General features: G+C 32.9%; 1 pseudogene; it reads right to left on the bottom strand.

The window, feature by feature from the left end:
- Positions 1-9,741: 9,741 nt before the first annotated feature.
- Positions 9,742-10,644, bottom strand: LOC116871725 (annotated as a pseudogene).
- Between the last annotated feature and the right edge of the window lie 4,163 nt (positions 10,645-14,807).

The raw sequence follows: 14,807 nt of genomic DNA, 5'->3' as shown, positions 1-14,807 counted from the left end.
CTTATGATGAGATAGTTTTACTTTCTTCCTTTCCAATGTGGATGACTTTTATTTTTTTACTTGCCAAATTGTTCTAAAAACTAGTGTATATAGCTTAAGAATAATCTTTTACACCTGTCATTTTTGGGACTTACTTCACCTCACACTGGTTTCAAACAATGCCTGTTGCTCTTCCACTCTTAAGAGAGTTCCAGTTTAGGCAAAAAGTGATGAACACTTTGCATCAGTCCTTCACATATCTTCTAGAAGAGCTAGAAATGGCAGATAAGATATACTTTGCTTCCTTCAAGACCAAACACCATGGTCCCACACTGAGAATGCAGGATGTCACCTTCAAGAGTGCTGCTGAGCTGGCAGAGGCTGGAAAAAGAGGAAGTTAAAATGCTACCATTTCTTACATTTTTAAGTTGCATTTTTCTTTATTCAGCATTTGCTTGGTTTTTGTAAAGTTTGCCTTTTTCAGAGTTAGGAAAATGTAGTTTTTGAGAGTTCCTGCTTGTTTTTTCCATGTTTCTGTAGAGGGGTGGGCATCTGGAGCTACAAACTCTAACATTTTGTTGATAGTACTCTCTCCCCAAATCTTTTTTATTTTTACTCTTTCTATCTCTGTGTGTGTACATTTCTGTGTGTGTATGTGTAACCATCATTCTTACTTAATATAAGAATTTAATTTACTTTTCTTGGTTGAAAAAATTTATCAATACAACTTCTAACATTTTCTTCTATACCATATCACTTTAGGAAGCTAGTTAAGGTGCAGACACTACTATGTGGAGGTTAATAATAAAAAATAATAGAACCTACTTTGTTCAAGTAGGTATCATAGTGTTCATTCTTTGCATTGAGTGACTCTTAAAATTAACCAGTGTGTAAAATACCTTCAGATATTTAAAATATTTAAAGTGGCCCAAACTGGAAAAATTATTTTGTCTATAAACTGTGGAATGATCTCCAGTTACACCTATAGGTATATTTTATCTTAAGAAATTTCTCCATAATATGCTGTAACATCCATAAAAGCTATATTGTTTTTATTAACCACTGAATGAAGGTTAAGAGACATAAAACCTCATGCCATAAAAGCTTGAAAGATAAATTTCTGGGAAGAAAATTTCAGGTCTGAAATATATAGAGAGAGAGTGTCATAATTATACAGATGAGAACTATGAACATGTAAGCGTCATGAGTCCAGTTAATGTGTACAAGATGCACTGAAGCAGAGGCACCTGGGTGGCTCAGTGGGTTAAAGCCTCTGCCTTCAGCTCAGGTCATGATCCCAGGCTCCTGGGATCAAGCCCCGCATCGGGCTCTCTGCTTGGCGGGGAGCCTGCTTCCTCTGCTCTCTCTCTGCCTGCCTCTCTGCTGCTTGTGATCTCTGCCAAATAAATAAAATCTTAAAAAAAAAAAAATGCACTGAAGCAGAATACACAAAAGACGTTAAGCAATCAAATTATTTAACTTTTCTTACATGTTTAATTCCATGAAAATAAAAGTTCATAACACATACAGTTACAAATTCCTAAAATTTGGCTAAAATGGACAAAACTTAAGTAAGTTGCTTATCTTTATGTATGATTCTTTAGATTTTTATGTCACCAATAACATTAACCATTGTTGGTTTTTTAGTGTCCTCCATGGTGCGTTTTGTGCACAAAAGAAGGTTACTAATTTTATGATGGTTTTGAGATTAATATTTTAAAATTCAGTCCATTAAAGGTAGAAATCCCAAGTTATAATTCTTTTTTAAGATTTTCTTTTTAGTTTACAAATCTGATTTTCCCAAGTTAAAACATAGAAAAATATTAATAATCCCCATCAAGTGGGAGGGTTTAAAATTTAATTATTTTTTCTTAAACTTGGATTGACACTTAAAAATTAATGTATTTGACCTACTTTTTAAGAATTCAGATATTTGCCTAACAAATTAAATCTTCCAAAGTACCAAAAAACTTGTATAAAACTAATAAATGAAACATAAATGAATACGATGTCTTAAGATTTCCTATATATTTCAATAGTACATATGATCATAATTTTAAAAAAACTTAAAATTTTAAATCAATTGCTCAATAATGTATTTTAAATTTGCATCAAAGAATAACTTATTACTCTAATGTGCCAACATTTTTTAAGTTTTAGAATAAACCAAGCACAGAATATTTTTCTTCTCAAAATATTTAACTATAAGCTTCTTTTATTTTGTTATCTTCATTTTAAATATTAACTTTTTAAATTCTTTTTAAAATTTATTTTAAAGATTTTATTTATTTGTCAGAGAGACAAAGAGATTATCCTTTATCATTTTCATATTCAATGAAAATACTACTGCCATTTACTGCTATATTATCTAACAAAAATGAATAGCAATCAGATTTCAACCTGCATTTCCTACTATATGCAACACCTTCAGTTTGTCACCAGAAATAAAATCAGGATAGAACAAAACACTTAACCTGAAAAGGCCTTTCAATTTATTTAGAAAGATAAATTCAAATACATAATAGTATAGATTTGGGTCTAGTGTTCTACTCAGAACTTGCATTACTCTTGAAAATATGGCTTCCCTTTGCTATAAACAATAATGGTAAAAATTAATATCTATTAACATTCTTCCCCTCTTTTCACCTAAAAACAAATGCAGAGTACAGATTTTATGTTCCAAGAAATACATATAGATGGAATATAGATTGAAATTTTAAAATATTCAATTAAAATGCAATACATACTTCAGATTTTATTCTCTACTATTTTTTTCTAAAGCATTTGATATATTTGAAACATTTATTTAGCTAACCTGTCACTAATGATCATGGATTATTGTAAACGACTCTTAGCAAAATATCACACAATTTAAGTTATATTGGCATTTAAAATTTCCGGGGAGGTCCAAATCAATTTGACACAATTATTTTGTACTGATATTTCTAATAGTTAGTGGTTAATCTGAATCTCTTGACATATTTGATTAAACTAAAATTGCATGTGAATAGCCCTTTCAAATTGTGATAACTCATTAAAACTTGTGCCAGTGCAGCAAAAAAATTGAGGTCTACTATAAGATATAGAAGGGTTAGAAAACACTTTCTTTTAAAAGGAAATAGGTGATTTCTAATTAGAATAAATGTAAGAATAACACGTCAAATATATTTTATCATTTTTTAAAACACAGAAACATCTGATGTCCCAAAATGAAGATTTGGTTAATTAACTTAATTAAGTAAAACTTTAACAGATATAGGAAATGTTAGCAAGAATGAAGAAAAAATAACCTGTTTTATCAGTAAAAGAAGACTTTTGTAATAAAATAGTCTACAAGTAACTGTTCTTTAATTGATCTAAAGGTAGAGTACTCAGATCATGGGATCAAAAAAAAAAAAGCCCTTTGTTTAATTTAATAAGCTGTCTAGTACTCACAGCATAGGATCAAAAAAATTCCCATATTTAATTTAATGAGGTGATTACTTTCATTCTCATTCTTCTTCATACAATTTAAGGTCTTCTGTCTATGGAAAAATGAAGAAATATTTTAAATATAAAAGTATGAATGACCATCTGGTTTGAAAAATTATGGCTATATGTTAGCTAAGATTCCATATTTTATGCATTTATTTCTCAGTAATTCAACAATTAAAACTCCAGTTTAATAACTATTCAAATACTATGTATCCTTTCTCTTACCTCATGTCTACTTTTGAGTTTTTAATAATTTAGTTTTGTTACAGAGCAAATTAACTTGTATGTTAATTGCAAATATTAGTAAAGATAGATGAGTGAAAACAATTTTAAATTGTAACTTTAAAATAAAATAAAATAATTTAGATAATTCTAATATACAAACATGGACACTTAATATTTTGATATATAATTTTCATATTTTAACCTGTATTTACATGCATTTCTAAACATAAATGCAAATATGTTTATATAGATAAATATGTACAGTATTTAGATATATACATAGAAAAATTACTTTATAAACCATAATTTTTTTAATGAAATAATTGAAGACCCACTTTTCATTCATACTCATCTTTGTCATTGTGATTCTGAGGATCATATAGACATGTGTTCTTGTAAGGGTTCTGCTCCTTACCAGCTCTGTAACATAGGATAAGTTTGGATAAGTTCATGTGCCTGTGAGATAGGAATAATAAAAATAATAGTATTTTCTTATACAGATGTTGTAAGAATCAAATGAGATCATGGAAAAAGTACTTCAGGCCATACCTATCCTCCCCATAATATTTACCTCCTCCTTGACCTTTTTCCTTGCTTCTTCTTCAAGAAATTTAAACATTTCCAGTTGTTTATTCATCCTTATTTCATCAAACTAATTATAATTGATATTGATTATTGCTGTTTGCATGCTATATATTTAAAGAGCTTGGAAAGTCTTTAATGTATGTTATGGGAAAATTAAAAACAGTAACAATCTCTTTTATTAAGATCTAGTAGAAATTCCCCAGAACACTGTCTTAACCTAATGTTCAAATGTTATTTTGAGGGAGATTTTTTTTTTTATTTTAGTTATTGTTGATTATATTAGATTTTCCACTTTTGGATTTACTTTGATAATTTGCATTTCATAGAAAAATGTTCCACTTCAATTATTTTATCAAAAGTTAGCAGACATTCTCTCAATCCTTTCTCATAAGTTCAACCTCTTGCACATATAAAACAAGAATCTTCTTACTAGTTATGGATATCCTGTATTTGTGGAAGAACACTGTAATAAAAGAGCATGAATCCATTTTTTGATAACGGATTGCTTACATAGCTTTTAACACTTCTATACCCCTCTGCCCTTTTATGCCGGAAATTTGAGCTGATGATAAGAGAGTTCTAAAAATTTCTCCTTTGTGTCTCCAGGAGACTCAAACCATGTTGCTCTTTAGAACCCTAAATCTGGCCCCTCATCTAACAACCATAAAAGTCTCAAACCAAGTTTAATTTATTGCTGTTTCTCAGGATATTTTCAGATTAGCTTGAGAACATGCCCTGTTCTCCCACAAAACCTCATTATGTTAGTAATAAAGTTTTTCATGCCATCTTGTGTGTGTGCGTGTGTGTGTGTGTCCGTGTGTCTGTGTGTCCACGTGTGCATGTGGGTAATCATTAGTCTTAGCATTCAAACCTGTTGGGGTGGAGTCCATCCTATTGCATCAGGATAGCCAAAATAAATTCAGATGTGATAGTCCTCTTATGAATAACCTCTTAATTTATCATAAATAGCTTAAAATAGTTTATAAACATAAAAATCTCTTCATAATTAAGTTTGCTCCAGAGTTTAGACACTCATATTAAGTTTACTGGGTATTTTACGAGATAAAGAGGATAGCATGCTCACATATATATGCTGTTATACGACTAAATAAAAACCCTAGCACTCAGTTTTGTTCTCATTCCATTTTTTTCTATAATGATAGATACTGAGTCCACATAATTTCAAGATTGTTTTTCTTTTCTAGACTCAAAATTTATCCATCTTCCTTGTGTAACTCAATTTCACTAGGTCTCATCCTTCTAGACCTTTATCTCTAGTCAGCCTAAAGACAAAGGAATATCTTAACATGATGCTAAACAAAAACACAGACTAACTAAAATGATCTCATACTCAGATTTTTCTCCATACTGAGAATAAGGAATTTATGTTGTCCATGGCACTCTCCCTACCTCAGCTGGCTATGATGGAAAGCTGGGTTTTGAGCAGGTCTTTGGCACAAACACCAGAGGGGCCTGAGAGAACAAATATTGTGAATTTAGGGGACCCTTACACAATTGTTCCAGCCTCAGAATCAAGACCTTTCTTGATTTCCCTGAATAGCCCATAATGATAGAACATTTGAAGGATTTGTTATTCACTTCAACCTTTACCTCCAGATCTTCTGTCTCTTTCAGACATGTATTTATGGACCTTCTTTTCCATGTGGCCCTAATGTCTTATCACTTGTGCCTTTTTTCATCTCATACAAGTGCCAGATGTAGACATAAAAAGAATGTACATTTGAGTTGTCCAGATCTACCATGTGGAAAGAGTAACTAATAAGGAAACATACACAGAGGAATACAGAATCAAAAATTGAGAGAGCAAAAAATCAAATATCATGCCATCATTTGAAACTCTGTACTCAGCTCTGTTCAACCTGTCTACCACTAAATGTATCAATCAGATATTGCTGAAAAATTGCCTCAGCTTGTGATTAAATTGTTTTCTCAGTAGAATTAAAGTTTTAAATTTGCATTTTATGTTTTAAGGACGGTTTCTTTCCCATACAGCAGAAATTCTATTTTTTTAAATAAATCAGTCATATATCTTGAGAGAACATGTGTTGAATTAATTATATTTTGTGCCTTAAAATATGATAGGTGAGTTTTTTTTAAATTATGATAAAAAAATTTGGAGTTTTGTTAATTTGTAGATAATGCACTAATCTTTATTTTCCTATTTCATTAATAAATAATGTGACAACTAATTTCATCACTGCCATTCATTAAAGATAATTAGTGGAACTTTTTTTTAAAACAAAACGTTAGGTGATGGTAATACAAACATGATTAAACAACTAAGTATAACATATCATTTTACTTCTATGTTTAAAAAGTCCACATGTAACAGTGGTCTCCTAAAACTTTCAGGTGAAAGTAGAAGTGGCTTCTCTACTTATAATTTCACCTGTTTGAAATTGAGAGCCAAATGACTTCTTATAGAAAAAGTTCTAGTTTAATTATTTATTTATTTTAAGATTTTATTTATTTACTTGAGAGACTGGATGAGAGAGAGAATGAGTAGTGATGGGGAGACAGAAGGAGAGGGAGGGAGAAGCATGCTCTGCTTAGCAGGGAGCGTGAAGTGGGGTTTAATCCCTGGTACTCCTGGGATTATGACCTGAGCCAAAGGCAGATGCTTAACTGAGCCATCCAGGTACCCCTTGGGTTTATATAAATACAGTGTTACTATTATTTCTATCTTTTAATAATTTCTACAGTTACAATACATCAACTTACTCTTGGTCAAGTAGGAGCCACTGTGTTATGCATCAGTCAGAAAAAGGAAAACCAAATAACATGAAATAAAATACCCTAAATATCATAAGATGCAAGTATAAGGAATTAGGTACTTAAAGAATTTCATCACAACAAATAAAAGTTCAGGATGAGAAACTTCTAACACACATTCAAAGAAGAATTAACACCAATTCTTTTCAAACTCCTCAAAGAAATAAAAGATGATAAAACATTTCCAAACTCATTTCTTGAGTTCCCCATTACCTTGAAAATAAAGCCAGATAAAGACATTGCAACAAAATAAAATCACAGACCAATCTGTCTTTTGAGAATAGATGTAGAAATTTTAAATAAAATACTAGCAAAACCAATCCCACAGTACATGGAAAGGATTATACACCATTAACAAGTGGGTTTTATCCCAGCAATACAATGGTGGTTCAACATAAACAAATCAATGTAATCATATTAATAGAAGGGGAAAAAATACATGATCAACTCAGTTGATGTGAAGACTACAAAACAATGATGAAAGAAGATCTAAATAAATTGAAAGACATCCTGAGTTCATACACAGGAATACTTAACATTGTTATGATGTCAATACTACCTAAAATAATCTACACATTCAATGCAATCCCTATCATATTTCAAAACTTTCATTTGTAGAAATGAAAAAGCCAATCCTCAAATTCATGTAGATCTGCAAGGGACCTCAAATAACCAAATCAATTTTGAAAAAAACCTGGAAGATATTCTTTTCCTGATTTCAAAACACCATCCAAAACTACTTAAAAGAACATGGTATTTACATAAGGCAAGAGCAATAGGATGGAATTGAGAGTTCAGAAATAAACACATGCATCTATGGGCAGCTGATTTCTAGTAAGAATGACAAGCTCACACATGGGGAAAGAACAGTTTCTTCAACAAAAGGTATTAGGAGAACTGAATTTCCATGCAAAAGAATGCAATTGATATCTATCTAACACATACAGAAAAAAAAAAACTCAAAATAGATCAATGGTATAAGTATGAGAGCTAATCTAATGTAGGAGTAAATCTTGGTGACTCAGCTTTAGCAATGAATTTTTGGATATGATACCAAAACCAAATGGAAGAAAAGAAAAAAAATAGATAAATTGGACTTTATCAAAATACAAATTTGGATATCAAAAGACATTATTAAGAAAGTGAAAAGACAACTTACAGAATGGGAGAAAATATTTGCAAATCATATATTTAATAATGGTTTACTATCTAGAATATATTAATAATACTAATAAATACTATTAACTTACTAAAAAACAACTCTTATAATTCAAAAAGAAGAAAAACCCTATTTAAAAATAATCAAATGGCTTAAACAGATATTCCTACAAAAATCATAAACAAATGGCCAGGGGCACCTGGGTGGCTCAGTCCCTAAGCTGCTGCCTTTGGCTCAGGTCATGATACCAGGGTTCTGGGATCCAACCCTGGATCTGGCTTCCTGCTCCCCGGGAAGCCTGCTTCTCCTTGTCCCACTCCCCCTGCTTGTGTTCCCTCTCTTGCTGTGTCTCTCTCTGTCAAATAAATAACTAAAATCTTTAAAAAATAAACAAATAAACAAATAAACAAATGTCCAGTAATCACTCAAAAAGATATTTTAAATCAGTATGAGTTATCACTTATACCTACTGGGATGACTATTAAATAAAATAAAAAAAAAAAACAGAAAGCAACAAGTGTTGGTGAGGTTCTGGACAAATTGTAACCCTTGTACTCTTAATGTGAATAGTACAGGCCCCATGGGAAACAGTCTGATGCTTCCTCCAAGAGCTAAACATTGAATTATCATATGATCCAGTTATTCCACTGCTGGGCATATACCCAACATAATTTAAATCAGAAACTCAAATAAATACTTGTATATCAGTGTTCATTGTAGCATTATTCATAATAGTCAAAAGGCAACATTACAAAATTCATTAACAGATGAATGAATAAACAGTGTGGTATATGCATGCTACGAAATATTATTTATTCATAAAAAATTATTTCAGGGATGAACCCTGAAAATACTAGGCTAAAATAAATAAGCCAGAAACAAAAAGACAAATATGTGATTTCACTTACATGTGATATGTAGAAAGGTAAATTCTTAGAGACAGAAAATAGGTTAGAGATTGCCAGGGTCAGAGGGAAAGAGGTGTTACTGTTTGGTGGTCATGGAGTTTTCTTCTCTCTTTTGGGGGAGGGGTTGTCAAGAACTTTTATTTCCTGATTTAATCAATTTATTTATTTATTTAAGATTTTATTTATTTATTTGACAGAAAGACACATGAGGGGGGTGAAGGAGAGGTTGAGGAATGAAAGGAGAGGGAGAGGTAAGTTTCCCACTGATTAGGGAGCTGGATGTGGCACTTGAGCCCAGGATCCTGGGATTATGACCTGAGCCGAAAGCAGACAATTAACCGACTACGCCACAGGCACCCCTATATCCTGCTTTTAAAATTGTCACCATCATGGACTTCTTAGATTCTTCTGTATCTTTGTCCCAGTGGCTCTTGGTGGTAGCTCCACACACAGCTCCTTTCCTGCTCCTCCCTCTGCCCTTCTGGTTGCTCACTCTTTCAGCCTGAGTTTGACAGATCAACTTGCTTTGTCCTTCCAACCTGTGGGAGTAAGAACTGGAATTTTCTGGCTGGTGGAGTGTTCCTCATCAGCCAGTGTTCAAGCCCAGCCTATTACTTATTAATTCTGCTTCCTCTTGGTTTTTGGGGCTTCAGCGTCTTTCACATTCTAGACAAGAGTGAGCTGTTTTAGAAAATTAAGCATGAGAATTCCAGCCAAGGGCACTCATGAAGACAAAGTAAAACCAGAAGTAGAGTGGGCAGCCCAACTCCGCATGCTGGAATCCGTCCTGGTGCTCTGTCAGGAAATAGAGCACATCCCTGTAGATCTGATCCACAGAGACCACAGGCTGTAAGACAAAACAGAGGGACTGCTAGTGGAGAAAGGCGGTCATCACCCATAGGCTAAGTGGTCTCCATAGGCAAGCTGTAATGGTCTCCATGCATATGTGAAGTTGTCACTCAGACTGTATCAGCTGTCTCCTGTAGCACAGGCTTTCCAAAGTTGGGAGAAGAAAGCTTGGTCTTGGGGCTCCTGGGTGACTTAGTCAGTTAAGAGCCTGCAGTTGGCTCAAGTTACGATCCCAGGGTCCTGGGATTGAGCCCCATTTTGGGTTGCCTGCTTAGCGCGGCACCAGCTTCTTCCTCTGCTGTTCCCTCTGCTTGTACTGTCTCACTATCTATGTCAAATAAATTAATTACATTTAATCTAAAAAAATGAAAAAGAAAGAAAGCTTAGTCTCCAAGAGAGTGTTTGTGGTAGAGGCTGAACCAGCTCTCAGTCACCATGTGAATGAACCCACATATTGCAAACCAGCACAGGGACAGTAGCTACTAAGTCCCTAAGGGGACCACAACAGTTATAACAATAACAGTTATAACAGCCATGTGGTTACAGCCAAGACCCCAGAGATGGAGAAGAAGCCAACCAGGAGATGCTGAGTGGGGCAGTCATTAGGCATAAAGTTGTCCAGCTCAGGTGCCGAGGCCAGTATGGATGCCAGGGTCTGGTGTCAGTGATCATGTCTTTGTAGGCTAATAGATGTAAGAAAGAGGAAAATGGGGTCATGGAGCTTCTGTTTGGGGTGATAAAACTATAAATATAGTGGTAATGACTATATCTGAAATAGATTGCGAATATAATTAATGCCACTTAGTTGTATGCTAAAAATGACTAATAGTTTTGCGTAGATGATGATGATGATAAACATGATAGATAGATAGATAGACAGACAGATAGATAGATAGATGTACTATAAGTTAAATTAATCCGCAAAGTTGGAAGTTTGGAAGAAAAATGTTCATGGAAAACCACTGTTGCTTTCAGGAAATTAGAAGGCTACAGTGAACACTGAAAACTGCCTTTGATAATCACTGGTACCTGCAGCACTGACGTGAGTGACACACCTAAAAAATCCTGAAATTTAATGTAAGCCTTACAACTGTATTATACATTAAAAAAAAAAAAAAGTCTTCACACCATCTGCTGCATCCCAATATTGCACCAGAATTCTATGGGAAAGAGTGCCTGGAAATTGTTACCAAATTTTTCTCCTATTTTGTAGATGGGATTGCAAAGGGCTGCAGTTGATTTCAAAATGATAACAAAGCAATGAGATAGTCCATGAGATTGTCAATTCAGTATCCAAATGTATTTTTCCATTTAAATTTAATCTAGGAATAAAAATAATAGCAACTGTATTACTTGTCTTCTTAACATGATAGTTATTCTTTGTTTAATGAAGTGGACATCACTTCTCTGAAAAGGAGGACCAAGAACTCTTCTGTCTTTTGCCATTTGCTTCCTCTTCTAGATCAACCACAACCTACCCTTTGATAACCTATAACCTAGAGATTAAATTAGAAAGTTAACTAACGTCATCAACACCTTTTATAAAATAATAGGAAGCAGGCAAGAAGAAAAAAAACATTATTTAATTAATTATTGGTTAATTTTTTTTTTTTTTGAGAAAGAGAGATTTTTTTTCTCCCTTTCTCACTTCTTTGGTTGAAACTGTGTTACCTGTCATAAATAATGCTATTTTGTAAATAAAGATGGTGAATACAATATTTAGTAATTTTACATATGATTGTGCAGGCCAAAGAATTACTGGCAGAATAAACAATCAGTACATAGATTAATTATTCTTTCCAGTGAGGACAAAGCATTAACCCTGCAACTCTAATATAATCAACCTGCTACTAGATGGCTGGCCAGTCCCTCCAGAAATGGTCATCAACATTGGTAAGATATATTTTGGTGAGGTGAAACCCATATGTTCAAGCTCATGCATAAACTTCACCTTTCTTGAGGCCATTGAGCAATCAGAGAGATGTCTGGGGAAGAATTATTGATAGAAAGGGCTATTTTGTACATATGATTATTGAAAATCTCTTCTGCTACTTGGGTGAAGAGTCTCATAAAACACAGCACATACTCAGTGGTTCGTTCATGGGACTCTATTCACATGATTCTTCTTTACACCACCTCATTAGTTATCTTGCCATTTGTTTCTTCCAAGTGGTTCATCATGAAGTCAAACCACCAGCAACTGCTTATGAATAAATTCTTCTAGCTATGTCTCTCTATAGGCAGATTTGACAGGCAGACTCCCTGCTAAAACTCTATTTATTAGAGTCATTCATTTTCTCACTGTTCTTCAGGACTCCCAAAGATGTGGGAAACAATGTTGTCACAGTTAATTTTTATCTAGTGTCAAATACTGAATATAAGCAATTATAAATCAACCACCTTTTTCTTCTCGTCAGTTCTTCACAAGAAAAATGTGTATCTATGTGTGCATCTGTGCACACACGTGTATGTGTATGGGCACGCACATGAACAAATGTGGGTTTTTTCCTCTGAGTTTTAGATTTGAGAACTTTGGTCTAGAGTGAGACAAATTAGGTAGGTCTCGAAAGCATGAAAGCAGTGTCCAAAACTCTACATAGGATTATAAATATATGGGCAGACCAATAGATACAAATTCCACTTCCTGAGAATTAAAGGAAGTGTTACATCTTGCTGAAGTTGGAAATGTGTATCTTACTCCTTTTCTTTACCTTACTTTAAAAAGGAAAAAGAAGACCAATAGCTTTCTTCTATTTAATCCTGTCTATGTTTGTTGGAGTAAAACCTGCAGAATTAAAGGAGTCCAATTTAGCAGTTTCCATATTACCTCACAGTTTAGATTAATATTGTACATTAATATAAATAAAATAAAATAAAATAAAATAAAAACTAATTTAGATTAATATAAAATTCCTACTGAAAATAATATTGTGAAAAGTCAATTATTTTAAAGCAAACATGATTGTGTTAATTCATTTTGAAACTTTGCTGTACGTAGATAATATTTCCTTAGAAAAATATGGCATTCTTGTATTTTAACTTAGAAAAGATGTCTTCTTTTGAAAGAGTAAGTAAAGATAGGGGAAAAGAGAGAGCGTTCAAAGTTGAATAAATATTGTCTTAACTTCAAGCCTTTTTGATATTGTTAAAGTATGACTGATTTTTACCCTCTTTAACATGGTTATGTGGAAACAATCCTGACTCCATGATTAAATATGGCTGTGAGCCAAACTAAATATGTCTGCCTTTTCAAATATCATAAAAATCTTAAATAATGCTAGAAATTTTACCATGGAAATGCAAAATCTATTTTATTTTGTTGCTGTTGTTTCCTGAGAAAATAAACAGGATTTTTACTGGAAAAAATTGAGAGGTGGAAAAATTTATGGGTGAGGGCTCAGGAACAATCCTGACTGGACATGCTGAATCTCCCACTTTCTAGCAGGGTGATATTTGATCAGTTTTGCATTATCTGCAAAATAAGGATAATATATGTACTTTAAAATGTTGTTTTGAGCATTTAATGGTTTGAGTATAAAGCTATTTAATATATAGTAAGAAATTAAATTTGCCTGTTACATATCAAAATTCAATAAATGTTAGCTGATAATATTATGAGAGCTTTTGTTAGATTGAATGTAATTAAATATAATAAATTAAATATTTAAAAATTACTCAGAGTAAAGAATCAAAATCCATGTATTAGGCATGACAATTTTTTGTCCATTATAATGTCATCAAAATAGATTATATTCCATTGAAACTAAGGTCAAGAGAAACACATACTTCTTTGGAGGTACATTTATATGCCAAACCTGTGCCTTTAGTGATTTTTGTGCAGCAGATCAAAACAAGTATGGTTTAAAGTAGATAAATGACATTTTATGAAATCACAAAATGTGCCTTTAAACAGCATAATGGCTTTAATGCATTTTAATTAGCTATCTGGCAAATCAACAGATGTACATGACCAAGCTTGCATAATTTATCTACTAACAATAGTGTTGGTCCTTTTTAAGAGCTTGTAACACTGCCTGCTTTAACGCTCTGAATACATCATTGATTTCTGGCCTAACAATTTGCAATAGTTTTAAAAACAGTACCATTTTGAAAATGTCAATAAAATGTATGTTTTCCTTAATCTATGCAGATGCATAGTCTGGTACAAGTAATTTCTCAGAACTGATGTTAAGGTCTGTCAAAGGATATGTCACAACTTGGAGTTTTTGTAGATAATGAGTTATAATCTATACCAGAATCTAAATGTCCCAATTTATTTGATCTTTTCTCAAGGAATCATTTTTATTCATGAAGTTGTATAACATATTGGTTTAAGGGTCACACCCTGGTGGCAGATGGCCCACAATTAAATACTGCTTCTAGCACTTCCTGGCCGTGTGACCTTGGATAACTTATTTAACCTTATCAAGGCTCTGTTTCTTCCATGTGTAATGTTTGGTAAATAAAAATAACTTCCTTGCTGGGTTGTTGTAAGGAAGAAAAATTGTATAGGCATGTGTGAGTTCTTCAGTTAAGAATTTATTTGATTTTAAACTTGTTTATTCAATGAACTTTAATCTTGTTTTTTGTCAAATACAAGAAAAAGGAATTTTTTTAAACAGTATATTTTATTATTTTATCATTGAATCTTGGAGATATCTATTGTGGCATTGCTTCATTCAGGAGGTAGAGTAGTGTTGATTAGTAGTAATTCTTCTGGGAGTTTCCCTAGTATAATCAGAAACTTGCCCCTGTACTCAGAGGGAAGGGTGAGACCAAAGAAAGGCACAGGCCACTCTGTTGGTAGGTAACAGTTCTAGTAAGCAAAGAAAATG

Source organism: Lontra canadensis, unplaced genomic scaffold, assembly GCF_010015895.1.
Source record: "Lontra canadensis isolate GAN:19392208 unplaced genomic scaffold, GSC_riverotter_1.0 scaffold27, whole genome shotgun sequence".
NCBI lineage: Eukaryota > Metazoa > Chordata > Mammalia > Carnivora > Mustelidae > Lontra > Lontra canadensis.
This window is presented reverse-complemented; position numbering and strand designations above follow the sequence as displayed.